The sequence below is a fragment of the Cyanistes caeruleus genome, chromosome 6 (genome assembly GCF_971803275.1).
Source record: "Cyanistes caeruleus chromosome 6, bCyaCae1.hap1.1, whole genome shotgun sequence".
NCBI lineage: Eukaryota > Metazoa > Chordata > Aves > Passeriformes > Paridae > Cyanistes > Cyanistes caeruleus.
The window spans coordinates 44,061,571-44,081,723 of NC_141706.1; the positions used below are offsets into that span (position 1 = coordinate 44,061,571).

At 39.2% G+C, this 20,153-nt stretch overlaps 1 long non-coding RNA gene across 1 annotated transcript; it reads right to left on the minus strand.

The window, feature by feature from the left end:
- Positions 1–3,904: 3,904 nt before the first annotated feature.
- LOC147652635 (uncharacterized) lies at positions 3,905–19,062 on the minus strand. The gene is made up of 3 exons (XR_015288345.1): positions 16,914–19,062; positions 7,037–7,202; positions 3,905–5,852 (listed from the first exon to the last, which is right to left on the minus strand). It is a non-coding gene; the product is annotated as an uncharacterized LOC147652635 (long non-coding RNA).
- Positions 19,063–20,153: the final 1,091 nt, after the last annotated feature.

The following is a 20,153-nucleotide window of genomic DNA, read 5'->3' on the forward strand; positions in this document are numbered from 1 at the left end:
GGACATTTTTCATTTTCTCATGGTCTGCCATAGCATTTACTATTATACTTTTAAGAACAAATTCTCTAAAAGCTCTGCTAAAACTCTAATCTTCAATATCACTCCATGGAATAGCTGCAGGTCTCTTCACATGGCCTCAACAACCATAGTTTCCAAATCAGAATCTCATGATTATTAGCTTGTGTTACTTCAGCCCGGTGTGTAAGGCCCTTCAACATGAAACAAACTGCTTATAACAATGCTCTAGACACGTTCACATATTTGGATTTATTTCAAGTGTGATTTACCCTGATTTTAAGAGGTTTATAAATCTGATTTTTAGAATGGCTACAACTCCATCCTGATTTTACCCCAAGTCATTGCATCAAGCATCTTAACTTCAGCTCCATCTTCCTGGAGTTTTTATCTGTCAATGGGCTCTGATCTCTTTCGTGGAGGCCCAGAGCAGGTTGGTTTATGTATAACTCACAACATGAAACCCTACAGCAAAGAAGTGAAGACAAACACAATTACATACAAGACTTTTCTAAGTCTAGACTGTGACAGCTCTTTGTTGCTCAGCACCAGTCTTGAGTATGGAACTGCTGCTGTCCAGGAGTACTTTTTACATATATGTTCTATGGTTATAAGCCAAGACTTCATCTTTAGGAGCATGTTGAGGTGGGACTCAGAATGCTGACAGCAGACACATGGTAAAGAAGACATTTGTAGAATGTGTCAGAGAAGAAGGATGTTAAAGGGTCAAAGGTTGGACGAGCAATGTGAGGAAAACATGAAAACAAGACTAGGGAGGGTTTGAGAAGAGGGCCAGGCAGCATTTGGTATTGCATGTAATTTGGGAGGGGTGTGTAGAGGTGTCTGTAATGGAAAAGATTTTAATGCCAGGTTCTGTCACAGTGGAAACTGGAGCAAGCAGGCTAACCCAGAAGTTGTAATTTTGGTTAAAGCAGGAAGACAACAAATGAATTTGTTATGGAACTAGCAACTTTTCAAACACTAAATTCCACAGTTCAGAAAACTAAAATCCTTATGAATACTAAACAGCTGGTAAAGGCAATTATTTTTGCAAACAAACCCACAAGACAAAATTTCCCAATCACCTCATATTGCTGCTTTGTGTAACCCACAAAGGCTGGTTTTAACAGGCAGCCTGCCAGTAGGGAGAGCCCCAGAGAGGGAGCATAAAAGATTCAGATGTGTTAGTGTGGTAGTTGCAGGTTTATTTCCAAATGGACACTTGGTGAGCCTGACTAGTTTGGGTTCCAGCTGAGCTGTGGCTCATGGTCACAGCTTGGCCTGGGTTTTGGAGGTGCAAATAATAAAAGCTGCATATTATATTTTGGGGGAGCTGATGTGTAGAGTCTATTAGCTGCATTTAGTATTGCACACCTTGTATCAGACTGAGAATTTTATTTTAAGCAGGAATTTCTTTGCCATCTGTGCTGGGATGATATGCCTCCTGGGGAGAAGCCAAAGCAATGGATCCTTCTGGAAAACCTGGTACCCAACAGTATTTCTGAGAGGGGCATCTGACAGAGGAAATTGTTGGTAAAAGTAAGCCCAGGGTGCCCAGAACCCGGGGCTCTAGGAAAGCTGTGCTAAACCAATTTACAAGGTCTAAAAAGAACTGCTGCTTCCCAGTTCAGTGGAGAGGTTTGAGTGTCTTCGCATCAGAGACAAACCTGTGCCTGAATTCAAAATCAACGTTGTGACCAGTAAGTCACAACCAACACACACACAAAATGTGGCCTCCACCACATATTTGAGATGAGCTTATGGGAGGAGGCACAAGGTGAATTTTATTTTGACTGTCCTTGGCCCTACCTCAACAACAATGTATGTGCAGCATGTCTGGGTACAGCATTCCTGCCCCATCACCAGCACACACATCATTTCCCCCTCAGCAAGAAAAAATGTTTCAGAAAAAGGATGTGATATCAAATGAAACTAATGGGTTTCACAGACAGCTTGGATTCTGGCTCCTGCATCCCCATGCTGGCAGTCTCTGCCTCACTCACTGGTGCTGCATGGCCATGAGGACAGCAGCATGGAACTGTCTGGGGGGAGTGCAAGAGGGTCTGATCTCCTAACTCTCCTGGTTTCTATGGGATAAGTAATCCATGGCTTAAAGACTCTTCTGTGGACCATTTCTGGTGGGGGAGCAGGCTCACACACAGCAAGGAACTTCTAGCAATCTTTGTGGTACTGTCATCACTTAAGAAAAAGAAGGTTAACACACTTATTAAAAAAATGTTCTGTGGCAGTCAGGAGAACATGAGCTGATGTTGTGGAACTCTAGTCTTTCATCAGTGCAAGGTAACATTTCCTCATATGCCTGACTATGGGTGTAAAGAAGGACAAAGATCAGTGCTCCTCTGGGAATCTGAGGTCAGAGCTTTCCTGTCCCTCTGGGACTCTCTTTTGGAAAGCAATGCTGGCATAGGCTGGTAAAACCTGTCCCTATTGGCAGCTTCTTAAACTTCCAAAGGGGTTTTTCCAAGCTGCAAAATAAAACTGTAAGGCCAGGAAGAGCAGAACTGTTCAAGCTGGGAAAATCTCAAGCAGTCTGTTTTTTCTTGGGACAAAGGGGCCACCATAATCCAATTCTGCAGTTCAGGGTTTGTGGAGGAGAGAAAAAAGCTGCCCAAGTTCCTCTGGGACAAAGTCCTTGAGTGGATTTACCATGTCACTGTCCCACTGTGCTGCACAGGACTGATGTGCACAGGCTTGGCAGAGCAGCACAGCAGATCCTCAGCAGCAGAACCAGGTCCAGCAGACCAGGCTCTCAGAAGGAACATGGGATCAGGGGTACCTGGAGGAGGACAGGGTCAGGAAAATTGCTGGAGGCTCTGTTGGGGCAGTAGTATCGGTTCTTGTGAACCTTACATGTTTTTACTTTCCTTTTTTCAATTTTTTTCTCCTTTAAACAAAGTTTGTTTCATGCTGCATATCCCACACTCATATCTCAACCCCATGCTTGATAGCAGAGGTTTGTCCAGAACCCAAATAGTTTGGGATGCTCAGGATAATATCTAATGAATATTCCTCTGCTTCCTGTGTTGTGGTCTACCCTGCAGTAGTTGTAGCAGCTGTTCGTGCATTTCTAAATCTGGTGAGATTTGGAAAATAAAATAGATGTTTTGGGTGACAGGATAGCTGTTTTCTTGAACTCACTGCTGCCTGACCCCAGCAGAGAGCCCCTGTGAGGAAGGCTGCAGGGCTCAGGAAGGGCGGCAGTGGCAGTGGCAGTGGCACTGTCTGTCCAGAGGTGCCCTTCCTGTGCCAGGTATCTGTGGAAAGGGAGTGAGTCTGGCTTGTTAAGTGTTTCAGTGGTTTGGGAATTGAACCTGGCCCTCGTGGCTGCCAGGCAGCGACATTAGAACGATTACACAGAAAACTGAATCACTCAATTGAAACAGCTCCTGTAATGGTTTCGGTCCTCCATCAGCACAGTGGGAGTGAGGCAGTAAATACCTGCTGTAAAACCAGCTCAGAAGGTATTTGAGGGTGGAAAAGTTTGGATTTCCTCTCTAATTTACTGCTTTGAAGTAGTAATGGGTGATGTTTTACCCATGTTACCCTCTTTGATATGTTGTCAGTAAATTGCTGCTGCTTGCTGAATCATGAGTACAAATTTCCTTCTTATGACTGTAACCCTAATTCTTTCCATCTAACTCTTTATTTGATTTAACTTGTTGAACTGTTATTGAATTTGTACTATGTAAACATCTATCTGTGGGAGTCAAATCTGACAGAAGAGAAATCAGTTAGGGTAGGAAAAACCCCCATACTTGAAGAAGTATTGAAGGACACTCGACTATATTTAATATACATTGTGGGCAGGGAAGCTTTTATAAGGTGACTGTTCCCTGACATTGGAAGTGTATTTACTATTAAATCATAATTGGAAGATGAAATTGTGTTTTATTTTCCAGATCTGTTAAAATGTAGAAAGATTTTATTTCTACTGCAGGTCAGAAAGGTGTAATAGTAGGTCATACATTTTGGTACATTTATATCTTGAAAAGAGTAGATAACAAGTACATTTTAAACACGTTTCTTCCAAATATTATATTGAAGCCAAACAATATTATCCTGGGTTCATCTGTATTCACAAAAGGGCTGTATGTTTACTTGAAGACTTGAATTTGCATGGCATATATCCTATGCAGCCTTATAGAAGAAATATTTCCATTTTAGAATTCAACTTTTGTAACCTTTGGCAACATGTAGTATCAATGGCTCTTTGTTGCTTAAAAAAAGTGAAACTGTAAGCTATCCACAAGGATATGCAGGGCATTGCTATAGCAACACAGCCTCCCTTCCAGCACTAAGAGAAAAGTCATGAATAAAAGATGGGGTTCCAAAGACAACAAAATAGAAAAGGTTGTTTCAACCCTTCTAATACCTGTGGTTATTTTGTTAAATGCAAACCAAAAAAAAAAAATGTTAGGAAAGGACATGCCTATGTTGAAAGTATGAATTTATATACTGGGAATGTCACCATGTACACTTTTTGCATTTATCAGCTTAGAGAAAGGAGTAGAAAACATGAAGCTGACAGCATGCAATTTCTTAAAATTTACATAAAAAAATAAACATCTTAAATATCTATCTGACTTGAAGAACAGTGTTTGCTTTCTATCTGAATTAGCATAATGAAAATATAATGTTGGAAAAACACCACCATTTTCTGGTGCATACTTGAGGTTTTTAAAAAAAATTGAAATGGAAATTGTACTTCAGAAAAGGAAAGATTTCCAGCCTCAACAAATTTGTATTTTCCTTTAGCTGGAAAGAGATTATAATGAAAGTGAAGCTCAATCTCATTTTCCTCTGTGCCCTACTCCACTTTCTGGCCCTTAGTATTCTTCATGGAAATTATTAAAGAATTAACTGTAAGGTATAAGGACAGCTGTATGGTTTGAAAGGGTTTCTTTTGGAAATGCTTATTATTTATTTGTTACTGCATTTCAATTCAGATTAAATCCAAAAAGAACAACAAGACTGTTTCCTGGCTATGGTCTTGTTTACTAAAAGATTCTTGTTAAAAAATACCCTTTCTTTAGAAAAAGAATGATAATCTTGTTTTATTTACTCTTTGGAATAATTTGCAGTGTACATCTGCACCAGGACTTTTTCTATTTGAAATGATACCATGGTGAGAGATGACTGTTGGTTATGCTGGCTAATTTTCACTGAGTGACTGTAATAGTGATGGAGGGAGCAATGTGATCCAGTAGTGTTAAAACCCCCTCACCTGTCAGTCCCACATCTTGGCTGCAAAGCTGGGAAACTCACGTCCTGCAGCGCATAAGTCCAGTTTGCTTTGGGGATACACTTTGCTTATAATTGCATCTTTTCACTGAGCAATACAAGTAAGAAGAAAGATATAGAATAGCATTACTCCTCACCATTAGAAAATGCAACTAGATGTTTTTTTGTTTTGTTTTTCTTCCTCCATTCCAATCCAGTTACTTTTCTGTGCTGTGATATAAAGCAAGCAGATGAAATATAATCCCAGAGGATCCTGAGAAATGCTTTAAACAATTTTACAGCATTTAAATATGGCGTTAACGGTCCTTGGGCTTGCAAAAAAGAGAGCTTTTGCAGGGAGATGTTGAGATAAGTTCCCCTTTGCATCTCTGCTGCTGCAGAGCTGCTGGTTGTTTCCATTCTGCAAATCCTCTTTGTTCTGCTTGGTGGTTCTGTGGTGTGTCACATGTTGCATTGAAAGCCTTGCCTTGGCAAAACTTGTGGCTCTTTCACAGCCCTAGACACAGAAGCAAAACTCAGTTCTCTGTGTTCCTGCAGAATTCTGATTTCTTGCAAGAGACCTGCTATAACACAAACTGGAATGGAAAAAGGATATATCTGCATTTAATATTTCTGGAAATATGCAGCCAATAAATTTGTTTCCATTTGGACATTCAGGACATTTCCTTTAATCACAAAACTTGTAAAAGGTGTGTTTTCCCAAAGAAAAATCTCACCATTTATCACAGAAAGCCTTCACCTACATTATTGATGCTTTTCTAAATGAAAAGAGGCACCTTCCATCCAACTCTGACAATTTTGTAATGTGACAGTATTACCTTGGGAGACGAGGGAAAAACAAAATATCACTGACAGGACTTGGAGGAGCAGGGGGGAGATTAAAATCTGCAGTTGTTAGCATGCTATTATTCTGATCAGCAAAACTGTGCAGTGCCACTGTCACAAACAGTTACCAACATGATCCCATGTCAGCTGTTAAGGGTATTTAAATACTCTGTCTAGTGCAATTTCATAATGATTCCTTTCTCCAGCCCTTCTGGTGATTGGGTATATTCAGACAAAGGGCAACTATTTCATGTTCTCTTTGTCACTTTGAGCAAACCTGGAATTATCTAATCCCACCAAGCCATGTTAGAACTTTGATTTTCAACAGCCCAAAGGGACTTTCTTGCTACAAATGTCAAAATTAGCCTGCTTAGATTATGGTGTTGAGGTTTAGTTTTGTTTTGAGCAGTTGTCTGTCTAATGCACCTTAAAAATGATCTGTTAGTTTATTTTTTTTTCTCTGGAGATAATGAGAATGTTTTTGTGTTGATTTTTTCTATTTTCTACTTTAACTACAGCTTAAGTTGCCCATGCCTGTTTTGTAACTTGTTACAAAAGAGACAGATATTTTTCAGCTGCTGTCTCCTTTTTTGTGGCCTGTCAGTCAACACAAGGTCTCTGTGCACTGAGAATGATCATGGCTCTGATCCTATGTCTACGTACTTTAACACTATGAAAAGACAAGACAAACTACCTGTAAACATTGAAGTGTACTAGCAGATCCTGCTAATTTCATATGAGCAGTTACTGCACAATTTGCTTTTGTAACTCTCTTTATGGGAAAAATGATTAACATTCATCAAACCATTTCTCACTGCTACGGAGTGAGCCAGCTCTAATACATGTTCCAACAGTGCTTCTTAGCTCATGCATTCCTCTCGTAGCTTTTAGTAGCTTGCTGTTGAAAGCCTTTGTAAGATGTGGTCTGGTTTACCTATGTCTTGTCTGTCATGCTCAGTCATTTATCACTGAACCTCTCTTCACATGATGGTGGGGAGCAGCTGCTTCCTCCTCTGGCTCCAGGACTCTGTGTGTTCTGGCACTCTTGACCAGGGTAACTTTCCTCCTGCCTCCTCCGAGGCACATCACTGCTTTCTTGTCTGGTGGGATAGAATAAACACACAGCCATCTAAATCAATGTGCATACAGATAATAAATAACACAAGAAAGTAACAAAAGATTTTTCAAGAACATTTTATTAGGGTATTGGAAATCATGTTGCCACATTACATGGGTAGCTTCTGCTTTCAAGGCCTCATAATTTTTGTTTTAAACATGAAACTCAAAATAAATCCAGAATTAAAGCCTCTGTGGGAAGCATGATGTAATTTTCTTTTTGGTGCTAGACTGCATTTATTTATGGGTGTATACATAACAAGTAATAAAAGCCATGCAGTGCATAGCATTGCCCTAACCCTTAATGGCAAGGAAATTTCAACCTAAAAATGCTGGATAAATGTGCAGAGAAGAATTTAAAGAAAATCTGCCTGGCCACAAAGAAAATTCAAAAAGCGAATCAGTGGCAATCCATCACTTCAACCAAGATATAGGCAAAATAAAGAAGAACTCGGTTCAAGGAGTTTATTCACCACTTTATTGCCCAAGTGGCTAACAACCAATCTTGTTACGACATTTACAAATCTATTAATATATGATTGGGCCAATTATTCTATCTTTAAAGATGCATTGGATGGCTTGATTTATTAGTAAGTGTAAAAAATTAAGTGATTCCCAATAGAATTAATGGGTTTTTTTGTTACTAATTAAAACATTTCTGAAGAAGAAATCTCTCACTTACAGCAATTTCATTTGATCTTTTAAAAAAATGCTAAAAATTAGATAAACTGACAACTGTGGTATTCTTCTGATTTTACCTTCTAAAAAGACTACATTGTGATATGTTTCTTGATTAATGAATTTGTGGGGTTTTGGCTAAGAGAAGCACTTTTGCCTAAATGTAGAAAAATGCAGGTTTTCTCAAGCTCAGGTACGTCTGGAATGCAGAACTTGTCACAAGCTAAGGCAGATTTTTTCATTTTTTGCAAGAACCTCATGGAGAAATAATTGGCAGAGTATGCTTGAGAAGGCTTCATGAATGCTTTGCTAGAACTCTGTTAAAAGAACCTCCTCTTCTCATCAATAGATTTTAACAGAATTGAAGGTTAAACATTTAAATTGCAGAAAGTGGAGCAAACACCTGTTAGCTTCAGTGAATAGATGTATATTCAACAACAAAAACTTTGATTCTAATGTTTTATAGACAGACAAAATCTCTTCAGAGCTTTACAGCTACACATCCCATTGATTACACTGTGAGTTAATTAGAGCAAGAGTACTAGGGTGGAGTGCTGTCCTTGAAAACCTCATGATGTTGGCAAGTAAAAATGTGCAAATGATTGATTCGTCTCAACTGGAACCCGTGTCTGTATTTGTGTGAAGTTCTCTGAGGACTGTTTTTAGGCATTTCACTGATGTTAACATGGATTAATATCCATCACAGGCCACTTTTAAAAATGAATTCCATAGAACCACGAACAGTTCAGTGGTGAAATTGCAAAATAGGGTTTGCAAGACAAATGTGGTTTCCATTCTTCCTTCATGGCTGCACATTCTCCTGATCGCTGTGTGGGAAGTAGCTCTGTTACAGATGAGTGGTCCAGCATGGCAGAAATGGGAAGAGGAGATAAGAAGCATCACTTGGAGGAAAGAGACAACCAGCTTATATTTCTATAAAAACTTAATATTGAACAAAACAAATGCAAAACCAGAGAAGACAGCACAGCAAGATACTGGTTGTTTTCTATGAATGCAAATAAGTGTAAAGATCCCTAAGCCATTAAGTTTTCTATTCTTACTATTTTGAGATGGCTCTATGACAAGACTGTACCTGGAAATGGAGGTGTCAGGGAAAAGGGCCTTTATTCCCTGGGTACACTCTTATGAAAGAAATGTGTATAAATTAGCTGAGGTTGGCTTGGACAGAGGCTGTGTTCCAGGTACCACTGTTGTTTGAACACAACAAAATAAACCAGAAGAGGCTAAAAAGAGGAAGAAAGTCAGATAGACAAATAAAATAAAGTACAGGGATGTGGAAGAAGAGAAAAAGTAATCTAAATATCTCAGGGAAAAAATCAACAGAGCTAGGTGTAGAGAAACGGAGAAAAAATTGTGTTAATTTTGAAGAGGGTAAAGAAAATAAAGACCTTATTTGTTTTCTATTAACAAAAGTTTGTTGCAAAAACACATTTACATGTAGTTGAAGTTATTTTTAATGTTGTGTCCATAGATTTGTGGATGTTTGTCTATATCTTAGATTGACTAAATCTGATTTCTCTACATTCTTGCATAAGGTGGTTGTATGCAATATTTTATTGTATTTTAAGTGTATTTGAAAGGAAAAATATTGCTTTTCTAGTGTGAAGTACATAGAAGAGGGCTTTGGTGGCAATCCATGTAGTTACAAGATGGAAAATTCCTCTTGGCAATGGTGCTGACATTCTTCACCTCCTATCATTTAAGTTTCAGGCAATCCTGGAAATTGTTGCTAGTTTCATACTCACTGAAGAAAGTAAGAGGTCCAAATATAGTCTTTAGTCACCTCTATTCACCCTTGAATTGTGTTCAATATTTGTTTTGTGGCACAGTGGTTTTAGACCATTCAATACATGTTTATTTATATGAACCTCTTTTCCCACACACTTGCTATTCCTCACTGTGCTGGGGTGGCCTTAGTGAATTTGTCTCTGGGTTAAACAAGGAAATCTTCATTCTGATCTTATTTCAAGGGAGTTCACTGAGCTGGAACAAAACCCCAAAACCAGTCTGGGTAACAAAAGCCATTGAGAAAAAATTATCAAGCACTATTTGTATCCCTGAATCGATTTCATTGTGGTCTGAGTGAACCTCGTTAACTGGGGAGGTCCTAGATGGCTGGAAGTTAGGCAATGTGATGCTTATCTGCAAGAAGGGTAGGAGGGAAGATCTGGGGAACCGTGGACCTGTCAGCCTGACCTTGGTGCCAGAGAAGGTTATGGAGCAGATTGCCTTGAGCAAATCACAAGTACAAGACAAGCAGGGGATCAGACCCAGCCAGATGGATTTAGAAAAGGCAGGTCCTGATTGATCGGCCTGACCGTTTATAATCAGCTGATCCACCTACTAGATGAGGGAAAGGCTGTGGATGTTGTCCACCTGGACTCCAGCAAAACCTTTACTACTGCGTCCCACAGCATTCTCCTGGGGAAGCTTGGACAGGTGCTCTGTCCTGTTGTTGGGTGGAAAACTGTCTGGTGAAAACCAGAGAGTGGTGGTGACAGGAGCTACATCCAGTTGGCAGCTGGTCAGCAGTGGGGCTCCCCAGAGCTCAGGGCTGGGGCCAGTCCTGTTTCATACCTTGGCTGATGATCTGGATGAGGGGATCGAATGCACCCTCAGCTCAACACTCGGTTGGCTGGGAGTGTTAATAGGCTGGAGGGCAGGAAGGCTCTGGAGGCATCAGGACAGGCTGGATCCATGGCCTGAGGCCAATTGTGTTAGCTTCAATAAGATGAAATGCTGAGTCCTGCCCTTGGGTCACAGCCAGGCTGGGACCAGAGTCGGAGGATCGGGGAGCGGCCCAAGGAAATTTGCCAATGGCTTAGGGGTGACCCCTCAGCTGGCCCCACTTTTTGACCCCTCAGTGGGTTTTCCTCTCTATTTGCATGTGTTACCCCCTGCTGGCAACAGCCAGCACTGTAAAGGATTCACACCAACAGTTTGTGGAATAACACTCTTTGTTGATATAAAATTGTGACAGGTTAAGGTTCAGGGATAGTTGATGACTGAAAACAGATATTTAAAGCAATACACAGACAAGCTCTAATCCCCAGTAAAAGTATTCCACATGCATAGAGTATGATTGTTACCTAATAGGGGGCTCCTATGAGGGAGAAGACAGGTTCAGCCTATTGACATATCCCTGCAGTTACAGTGGAGACTTCCCTAACTTTTCCCCCATTCTCAACTTGCTTTCATACAATTTATGTTTAGGTGGAGCTTGAGTGACTTGAGTCATAAATACCTTTGTTACTGATTGGTGTAAGATTCTCTTGCTTTGCTGTTAAAGATACAGTCAAAACAATATAGAGCACATACCCAGTGATGGGAGGCTGTACCTTGGGAGTGGGTAATTTTGGGGTGGAGCTTTGTGTTAACATTACAGTCGGGCTCTAATGAGCCAGGGGAGAGAGCCAATGAATCTAAGAGAGGGATTTTGCCACAGCTATTGGCTCAGCAGCAGGACATCTCCCATCTCCCTTGGCTGACAGGTGCTGTGCTGTTTTTTAGCTGCAAAGTGCCATCAGGTTCCCCTCCCTGCAAGGATTTCAACAGAGTGTGGCCCATGGTGTCTCTGCTCTGCTCCACCCTCCATTCCCTCCCCCTTAGCTTACAGTTGTATCAGGAATCATCCTGGAGTATGCCAGCCGTTTTCCATCCAGGGAGTAGCACTTATATTTTCCCCTATAATTTCCATACAGTTGTAATTCCTTTTTGGATGTGAATATAGCTTCTCAGTTTTCTCTGATTTTGCTGCCTGCCATCTTTCCACAAATGGGATATTCTTCCTGAATTAGCAATGGGTTAAAAAACAGGTGAAAAAAAACAAACAACAAAGCGTAGGATAGGTTATTGTTTTCCAAAAGATTTTGTAGATGAATGAATGGAGCTGTATGCCACTCAATATATTCTTAATTGATCTAGCAAAGGGTGTAAATAATGAAACGATTTTTGGCAGATATGAAATTATTCAAGATAGCCAAATCTTATTGTAAAGAGTTGTGTAAGGAATTAGTGTTGAGTGGATTGCGTGAGAAAAGACTAAATTAATGCGAAGTAAACCTCCTGAGGGAAAAACAGTTTTAATGATGAAGCTCACAGTGGTGGACTCTAAATTAGCAAAGATCTCAAAACTCTTCTGATTAATTCCTTTAAGATATCAGCCCAAATCTCAGCCACCACCATCAAAAGAAAAAATGGATACTAGGAAGCACTGAGAAAGAATAGCAATTAAAAAAAGAAGGCATCAGAAAGCTTTGTTATGTGTATATTGATGAGATGGAAACATAGTAAATGGTTTGTGGAAGTGTAGAGGCAAATAGACCTAGGAAGGGCAGAGAGAAGAACAGAGGGGGAGGGCAAGAGGTATGGTACAACTTCTGTGAGACATATAACTGTGCAGCAGTACTCCTCAGCTTGGAAAAGAGACAACAAAATGTGGGTGTGAGGGAGGAATAGCAAATTATGAATGACATGAAGAAACTGAATAGGGAATGATTACTCACTGTGGGGTACCCAAGGAAACTATTAGGCAGCAGGTTTAAAACAAACAAAAGAAAGCCCTTTCCTGCATAAGAATATTACATGTTGAGATTCATTTTCATTGGATGCCAAAATTACAAATAAGTTAAAAGAATGATTAAACAATTTTGTAAAGGAAAGACTGTAAAGAGCTATTAAACAAGAGGTGAAAGATTTGAAACAGAAGTAGCTGGCAACTACTGTTCTACTTTCCCTCTTTCATATGTTCTTTTTTTTCTTAACATCAGGTGCGGGCCACTAGCTGAGAAAAATCTTTTGGTTTTTAGTTTGATCTAGCATATCTGTTTTTATGTAAAGCAGCCTAGAAAATATGGTTTATTCAATACTAAGTATGTAAGCTCTGATTCTGCTATCCTTTATCCTAGCCTATTGTCAATATAAAAGCTAACCTGGTTTCTTTTGGGCGACATGATTAAATGCCATATAACTGAGCACTTCCAAACCAATAATATGTCAATAATAATCCAGCCAAAACCTTCTATTAAATGATCCTTTTAAGACATTTATCATGTGTGTAATGGTATACAAATATTTTCAGTGTTACTAAGAAAAAGGAATAAATATAGAATATACAGCTCGAGACTCAGTAAGTATTGCATGGCTTAAGGAAAAATGGGAGAAATATATCTCCACAATCTAGCAAGAGATGCTATTTCAGTTTGTCTGTTGTTTCTCTAATTTTGCTTTAGTGAAGCAAAATTAGGAAGGAATGAATAAGTATTATTAAGTATTAATAATTCTTTATTAATTTTATTCTAAAGCTAAGTATTCTCAGAATCTTTATGTTTACAAAATAGTACCAGAAGAACAGTAACCCAGGTGTTTTTTGTTCTTTATTACTGTAGGAATGTGGAGACTTCCATTAATTTCCAGGGCTGCTCCCACTAAATGTGTGACTTCTGTGGGAACAGAAAACAGCCTGGTTGGAGAATGTTGGTGTCTTCACAGACCTTCCAAGCTAATGTGACAACGACCCTTTCTGTGTCAAGGCCCAACATGAGCAAAACTGAAGCTTTGGAATTGGCACATGGAAGGTCTATAAAGCAGAGTTTTCTGTTAGCTACCAAGATTACTCTGTTAGCAGAGTTGACACTGAGAGTGAGGGAAAAATCCTCAGGGATTTTTCTGAGGAGAGAAAATGAAATTCTCCTGACTGCAAAGCTGGGAAAGATACAGTTGGGATTTGCTCTGCTGATTGAGAATATTGTGGGAAAAATAAAAAAGCCCTGAATATTTGAGGAAGAATGAAGCCTTTAGAGCTTGTGCCATGGGAGGAATGAGAGCAAATGGAAAGGTTAGCTGTTAAAATTGCTATCAACTTGATGCTGAGTTAAACTTTCAAGGACCAAGTGTTCTCCTAGCAATTTCAAATTTATAAACAGCTACTGTTGTATTTTCTGGAATATTCTCTTCCAAAAGCTGAAGAATGACAGAGCATATTTGAATGGGTGTCCCACCACTCAGGCAGCTTCCTAATGGAGCTGAGACTTGTACTGACATTTGTTTCCAGGGTAAGAGGTCTGGCAGCATTAGACAGGGCACTGACTTCATGTGATCATGTGTGTGCATCTGGACAGGTTCCAGCTGCAAGAGTAACATGTCTGCTGTGTCAAGCTGGTTTGGCTGGAAGTACCACGTGGAGGTGGATATTGGTGGTGTTGGATATATTGCACAATGGCAATGGGCTGAATGGTCCTGTCAGGGTAACCCTGCGGTGTAAGAGAAGTACAGTCCTGAGAGCTGCATAAACATCCTGACCTTTCAGACTTGGACATACTCTGAGAACATTTTCTCCCTGAGCAGGGCTCAGGTGTCATTGCATATGCTTCAGTGCCCACATTTAGGTGCTTTGAGGAATTTGTGTCAAAAATTGAGATGCAAATTCAATGCAGGTATCAGTGAGGATTGGACTTCAAAATTACTGTCTTGAACTTTCCACATTTTTTTCATCCTCCCTGCCATGTCTGATGCATCATGGTCACTGCCAATTGCTTTCTGATTATGTCTGATGTGTGTTTGCAGCTGATGGAATCAACTAGTTATTTTCAGAACTGTGCTGAACTCACTTCTGGAACTCCTGGAATGACAGTTTGATGAAAGCAGAATAAAAATGGGACCTGCATTTATGCTGGAGTAAGAATACTCAAAATGAAAACATTCCTCATGTGCAGTCTGTGAGATAGTATCTGTGTAGGTTTGTTTTCTGTGGGCTAGTGAAGAGAAAGTTTTGGGTAAAAAGAAAGAGCAGGATTCAATTCCTGCTGTTACTCTGCAATTTTAAACAAAATACCCAAGACCCACAGGCTTTGTTTCTTCATGCTGTTAAAATGCAGGTCATAAACCTTGGCCATACTTGAAAATTATTTTGTATTTGAAGTTGATCATACAATTTCAAAATTATTTTTACAAAAAAAAAAAAAAGAGGGGATAAAATATTTTCTCAAAATATTTGAGAATGGTAAAATAGGAACTTGTCTTAGTCACTTATCCCTGCAAGTTTGCAATGGGCTTCAGAAATGAGGCTGTTTCTTGGTTTGTGCAGTCACAAAGTCAGAAATGTTGGGCCACGGAAGTGAGTCTGATATAAGTGAGGTATAAACAATAGCTCCTCTCTTACCTAGGAACAAAATACTGGAAAATAGTTGTCAATTCTTGTAACAATATTCAACAGTATTCAGATGGTATTACTTTAAGGATGTGCTCTCTTTCTTTTAGCAGTACAGTTTCTGCTGTCAGAATTAAGGTTTTTCAAGTTTCAAGCAAAATGGATAGAATTTTGTTCTAAAGTATCCACCCGAAACGAATGCATTTTTTCTTTGTGTGTTTATTTGTGTGTCTACAATTTAACATAAAAGTGGGATCTAGTGCTGCTTGCATGCAATTTTATTGGTGAGAATTAATAACTGGAGGAAGAATGGGGAGACCAGGCATAATTATTTTTATTTTCTAGGATTAAAACAGTGGAGTTTCCTACAGTGAAGAATATTCTTCATGTTAATACTGATTATGTTTTCCCATACCTTTTCGTGTATGGGACACATTTTAACATGCATTATACTCTATTAATTGCATGACTGTTCTATAGGGTAGTGGAGCAGTAACAGTGCAAGAGAATGTGACAGGGAATGGTGTTTGTGTTTTTTTTAACCACAAGTACCTTCTGGCAAGGTAACTGTCTGAATGGATTTTCTGATGGTAGCCTTTTGTGTTGTACAAGCAAGAGATTTTGTGGTGCAATTGTCAAATATTAAAATGTTCTATTAGATCTTCTAAATTTGAGCACAGGTTTTCTGGCCTTACTTCTTCATCTGCATTTTTGATATTTTTTTCTTGGTTTGAAAACATGCTTTCTGATATATCCTGTCTGGTCACATGTAGCAGTGATACATTTTCCTGAAGCTGTTGTTGTTTGTGGTGAATAAGAACTATTGGAATAATCTAGTGATGCTAATTCAAATTCACTTGTAGTGCTGCTGCCTAGATACATAGTAATTGTTACAGGAGCCTCCATTCTGATAAGGACAAATATTCATGATGAAGGCACTGCTGATTTTTAACTCATTTGCTCTTTAAGCTCAGAACTACACTGATTTTTCCTAATGAAGAGAAGAAAAAGGGCAGGTATATAGGTTTTGAGATGTATATGTATGACTTTAATAACCCTAAAATACTGTGACTAATCAGTGGAAAATGTGATGTATATGGTTTGAACTTTGTGTGCCATGATGTATTTAAAGAATGAATGTCTTGGATACCACAGCATATCACCCATTGCAACCCTCCCTGTCCATCTCCACTATGAAGGCACTGTGGTACAAGAGGATGTTGAAGATAAAATCAGGAGTGTTCCTCAACCAACTGTTGGTTTCTGGTGGTAGTGCACACTGTTAGAACTTCACCAAGCTGGAGACCGGTAGACTGTCATTAAGTTTGAAATTATTTCGTTTCCATATTTTCAGCCTTCAATAAACTGAAGATAATTTATTTATTCCAGAGTGGTTTGCTTTTTGTTAAAAAAAAATTGTACAATAAAACAATCATTTTTGCTTGCTTTCCTGCATGGGTGTGTATAACTGTGCAGTTATCAATTGCAAATTCAGGTGTTTGTGGACAAGGGTTTTTGCAATAGTTTTTAAGATCAGATGAAAAAATGCTGTTCTAGAGTGTTCAGCTGGAGTTGGGATATCTGATGGGAGACTGTGTAGAAAGAGAGCTTGCAGAAAAAAAAAACACTGAGTCATTGGCAGTAACTTTGAAGTGACCATTTTTAACAGCAAAGGTTAGGTGGTGCAGTCTGTATTTTTTGGCATTTTAAAATCAAAACAGGTTATCTCTCTAAAAGTCTTGGAGTGACTAAAATAATTGACTGTGTATCATATGTTCTGTTGGACTCTGAGTTAATACAGAGTTTTCTTTAGCTGCAGACCTAAAGGCTTTGCTTTCAGAGCACTCACCTCTCAGTTTTATCTCCAGTGCTTCTGCTGAGCCCTGGGTGGTTGGGGTGCTCAGGAGACAGACAACAGGCAAGTCCTAGAAAGTCAGAGCACTGTTATTTTATATTAAAAACACCTTATTTAGTTAACTGTATTGGAATATGTTAAACAGGTTATTTGATTGGCTTTTGAATTTCATGAGCATTTGGAGTGTTTTGTCTCATTTAACTCCTCAGCTTCATTCTTCTTGCTTTAGTTGGCAGCTGCTAATTTGAACCAAATTGAGAAAATATTGGAGACCTTTCGTAATGGCAATTTGCTAATCTGACTTCTTGGTCCACAGAGAAGTCAGAGAATTTGCTCTCAGAATAGCTGCTCTTTGTTCTGTCTGTATTATTCTTAAAGGCCTTTTAAAAAGTGATAAATGCTAATTACCATGTATCAAGATAATCTATATGAGAGAAAATGAATGTAAGAGCAAATGAAACTGCATTCCAGAAAAAACATACCATAGAGAAGAATAAGAACCTAGGAGAAACTGGATTTTTTCTCTTTTTTTAAGAGAGAATTATATAATCTTTTACATGCTTTTGCTCACAGTTTTTATCCAGGAAACAGATAATTAAAGTCTGGATGAAGAGCAATTAAATTCAAACTAAATGTATATTTATTTAGAGAGTATGTAGATTTTAGAGGTTTTATTAATACCAGTTATCATTTAAGAGAACAGGAAGTACTGGAGTATGCCTCAGATTTACTGGCCACCACTTCTCCATATTAGTATTTAAACAATTTATTAACAGTGTAGCTTAGGGAACAATTAGCAGTAGCTTTCCTGTTCTTACATCAGCAATTGTGCACTGACATGTGGACTGCTATTGTCTACTGGAATTCTGCTTTTAGAAACTAATTAAAAATATATATAATACTCACCCTAAATAGTACTATATTTTGGCAAAGAAAATCCCTATAAATTGTTTATCTAAATAATCAAACACATTTTTTAAAATTTAAAATCTAGGCATTTATTTCCTCCTTATCCATATAGACTCCATTTTTGTCAGCAACTACCATTGATAAGTTATGCCTTTTAAAGTGCTTATGATTCATTGCAATAGCCTTCATTAAATCATATTAAGAAAATGTTGAGAAATTATTGCTTTTGGTTTCCTAAAAAACTACAGAACCATTAACAACAAAGACATTGATTTATTTGGGTAGGATATTTGGTGAAGGAACTGACTTGCAAAAGACTGTAGATGGAGTAACTGCAGAATCTTTTCCAAATGGACACATTGTGCTTTCCCAAATTATTCTCAGGTTTTACTATATTCTGCGCTGTCTGCATGGTCAGCTGGGATCCACCTAAAAATTGTTCACCAAGAAACCTGCTGAAATTGTTCACCAAGACCCTTTCCATCATTTACCATCAATTCTGGCTAGCCAGGGAGGTGTCAGACAACTGGAAGTTAGCCATAGTGATGCGTATTTACAAGAAGAGCTGGAAGGAGGATACAGGCCTGTTAGCCTGACCTCTGTACCAGGGAAGGTTATGGAGTAGATTACCTTGAGTGCATCACAGGCACCTACAGGACAAGCAGGGGACCAGTCAGCATGACCTCCTTTATTGTCAATTGACTGCCTGGTGGATGAGGGAAAGGCTGTGGATATTGTCTATACTCCAGCAAAGCTTTTGACACTGCCTCCCACAGCATTCTCCTGTGGAAGCTGGTAGCCCATGGCTTGGGCAGGTATGCTCTCCCCTGGGTGGAAAACTGGCTGGATGGCCGGGCCCAGAGAGTGGTGGTGACAGGAGCTACATCCAGTTGGCAGCTGGTCAGCAGTGGGGCTCCCCAGGGCTCAGGGCTGGGGCCAGTCCTGTTTCATACCTTGGCTGATGATCTGGCTGAACTGTATCACTACATATCTGCCCGTGAAAATATGAATTTGACAGCCTTTCAGAAAGGGCCTCACAAGCCTGTCTCTCTATGCCATCTTGACTTTTTTTGTCCAAATTGAAATCTTAGACCAACTTTCTTCTATCACCTCCAAGAGAGTTGTGGACTCATATTCAATTCAGAGACAGCTGCTAACCTTTGATTCTAATTCCAGCCTACAATTTCATTTTCTGAGTATGAATACTGCTAGACTTGTCAGTGAGGCACATAGCATGGGTTTGCTATGTGGGTTATTTTTCTCATTCAGGCTGTCTTGATGATTCTTGATGCAATATTTCAAATCTTTCCTGTCTTTTCTTGTAGCAGAAGTTGGCATTATCTTATTACTTCATTACTATGGCATACTTTTTGTCTTTTGTTGTAATTTTGTTCCTCTGACAATTCTTCATATTGCTGCAAAGGTCTCCCTTCCTGTGTTTCTATTACTGTTAATTCACTTGCTTTGCAAAATCCATCCCCCCTTGCTTCACTAAACTTAGGCTGTTGATTAATTCTCGAGGCTTTTCACAACGGTTTGCAGCATACTCAGGACCTTATCCTCAAGACTGAGGGTGAACACCAAGCTCCAGTTGGCTCTGGAACAATTACTACGTATCTAGGCAGCAGCACTACAAGTGAATGTGAATTAGCATCACTACAGATTATTCCAGTAGTTCCTATTCATCACAAACAACAACTGCTTCGAGAAAACACAGCACTACTACATGCAACCAGACAGGAAATAGACCAAAAAGCACGTTTTCAAATCAAAAAACAAATCTGAAGACTATCAAAAATGTAGATGAAGAAGGAAGGCCAGAAAATCCGTGGTAAGATTCAGAAAACCTAATGAAACCCAGCCTTCTCCACCTACTTGTTGAAGTTCCAGGCAGATACATTTGTTTTTTTCCCTGTACTATTCCTATACCTGCCCTTAGGCTGGGAAGCGGGAATATCCCTATAAGCAGACCCAATCTACTCCATTATCCTCCAAATCCCTGCTTAATATTCTTCTTAACTAAGACTAATACATGAGAACATGAGCACAGTCTCCTGAGATCAAGCTGAGCAATGCCGGCTGCTTTATCTCCACCATTGATGCCTGCATTAATTTCCTGTGTACTTTGCAAAATAAGTTGTCTGAGGCAGGGGCAAGTGGCATAAACAAAGTGTTACTGTAATGCAGTTGATAAGTAATGATTTTGGAAGGCTGGCACTTCTAGAAGATTTTGGAGTGGTGACCTATGCTATATGAATGCTACAGAACATGTACCTCTGGCTGAACAATAAGATGTTAAGGGATTTACTTTTAATTTCTTTATTT